Raw genomic sequence first — 2,635 nt, forward strand, 5'->3', positions numbered from 1 at the left:
GCAAAGAATATAGCATTTATTTGTCTAAAAAGTCAATGAAGAAGGAAACCAAAGCAATTTAATAGAAGAAACACAAGAAAGTGTTTCTAACTGTTTTATTTTAAAGACATAGTCACATATGAAAAGAGCACTTGTCTACCTAGGAAAACCTAACCATAAGAGATATAACTAAAAGATATTCCCCTAAAACTACTGAACTTTAAATTTTTTTTAAAAAATTAATTAACCTTTAATCTTCAAGGCAAAGGATTAAGTAATTTTTTAAGGGGGAACAATAAAATTGTAATCATAATTTTAAACAGAAATATGTAATGGTGTCAGACCTGGAATAAAATGTTAAATATGCACAAGGAAAGAAAATGTGAGTCAAACGTTTTGTACCTTGTCAAATGGACTTTACATGGAAAGGTGTACCATGAGGATGCAGAGGAAGATGCAGAAACTCAGAAGATATGACTATGAGCCTCTGTTGTGTAATTTATTAGAAAATGAGTTTTAAACAACAAAGGAAATGGCAGGTGACAGCATAGGGGCTGTCACCTTATGTTGACATTTGCCCTTGTAGTAAATTCACAATTATTGTAGTGCAGAGAATAAATGGTGATCATACATTAAGTAATACAGTATATGAAGGCTCTATTCCCTGACAAGATAGATGCAGTGTGACTATCAAAATTGGAGGAGAGGATGACATACAAAAATTAACTTAGCTCACGGAAAATGTTATGGAAATTAACCAGGTGACTGAAGATAATGTTAAATTAGATGTTAGAGGAGAGAGAGAAGATATTAGGGGATATCAGATGTTAGAAAAGAAAAGAGAGAGAAGAGGTTAATTAAGAATGTCATTACTCTTCATAGGAAATCCATAGAAAATAGAAAAATAGGTGGAGATCTAGATTATTGCAGAAGTGTGTCATTATAAAGATGAACATTTAAGCCGGGCTCAGTGGCTCAGCCTGTAATCCCGCACCCTAGGAGGCTGAGGTGAGTGAATTGCCTGAGCCTGCGGGTTTGAGACCCGCCTGGGCAACTTGGTGAGACCTCATCTCTACAATAAAAAAAAAAATTAACCGGGTGTGGTAGCGCACACCTGTAGTTCCAGCTACTTGGAAGGCTGAGACTGGAAGGATTGCCGGAGCCCAGCAGGTCGAGGCTGTGGTGGCCGGGAGTGGCCACTGCACTCCAGTCTGGGTGGCAGAGTGAGACTCCAACTCAAAAAAAAAAGAACATTTAAACAAAAAATGCAAGTTTTGCTAAATAGTAAATGCATACAAAAAGAGAGAAAAATGCCAATACACCAGACACAGAGTGGCCAATTATATACATAAAAGCATATTTAGTACATATTAAGCATAAAACTATATGGCAGCACTAAAACAAACATAGTGAATAAATCAACAAAAGTAAATTAGTTGCATTCATTTTCTGCAATATATAAAGAAAAACTATTGTATCAGATCATAAAAGACTGTAATTTTGGTGACAATTTTGGGGGCCATGGGTAATCTCTAAAACATCTTTGAGCTAAAAAAAAATGTTGAATTTTCTAAATATCCAAAAGTAGATCATGAATTAAAAATCAAAGCATTATACCATGTAATGATGTTTTAGATGAATTACTGATATAGAAAAGTGTTTATTAAATATTTTTAAAATCAAATTAAATGAGTGTATAAAACATGTGACCCTACCATGCCTGTGCCTAGGCCACAGTTTAGTTCTCCCCTAACTCTTTTCAGATGGCTTACAGGTAACTCTGGGACCTTCAAACTGTAAATATTTCTTGGCCACTTCTTATATCATGCTATTCTCTGCTTTGCCCACACCCACCTAAGTTATAGATACATAAACTCTGACATCATTAAAAATTCAATAATTCTGTATATCTCAGACTCTCTTGGACAACATATAAGAAAACTGTGTGTGTGTGTGTGTGTGTGTGTGTGTGTGTGTGTGTGTGTGTGTGTGTGTGTTTTCTGTATGTATGCATCTGTATTACTTTAGAGATAAAACTTATTCTAATACTATGATGATGCTAGCCTTAGACATATATGAGATTACACTTCTTTAGAAAATAATTTGATTGCAGTTAAAATTTATAAGATTGTGGAAGAAAACTAAGTTAAGAAATGTCTCCAATAACTTCTTCACTGGCTAGAAATCCACTCACAATTAAGAGTATGTCAAGAATGCCTCTCATTACTTAAGCCATTGCCCAAAACTTTGAAACTCAACATTTAATTATTATATTCAAAAAATGTACTTCCTGTGTCATTATGAATCACTTAGTAATATAGATGTTTAATTATATAATTAGATTTTGAACTCAAGCGCCACCAAGGATTACCTTAATTTCAATATAAAATTACAAAAAGAAAAAGAAATCAGTTCTCTAAGGGTAAACTTACAGTCTAGGATTATAAAAGATATTTTTCAAATATTGTGGGAAAATATATTGAGCATTTCAAATAGGACTAAATACAAATTAATAGAAAAAGTATTTTTAAAAGAGTCATATCAGCTTTGTAGATCACTTAGTTTGCTTAACAGAGAACACTAATGAAGTGGAATTATACTAGCATCTACAGTAGGCCACTTAAAATGTACAAGATAGTAATATAAAACATCAATA

The sequence above is a fragment of the Carlito syrichta genome, unplaced genomic scaffold (assembly GCF_000164805.1).
Source record: "Carlito syrichta isolate Samal-C Ts95f unplaced genomic scaffold, Tarsius_syrichta-2.0.1 Scaffold309367, whole genome shotgun sequence".
Lineage (NCBI taxonomy): Eukaryota > Metazoa > Chordata > Mammalia > Primates > Tarsiidae > Carlito > Carlito syrichta.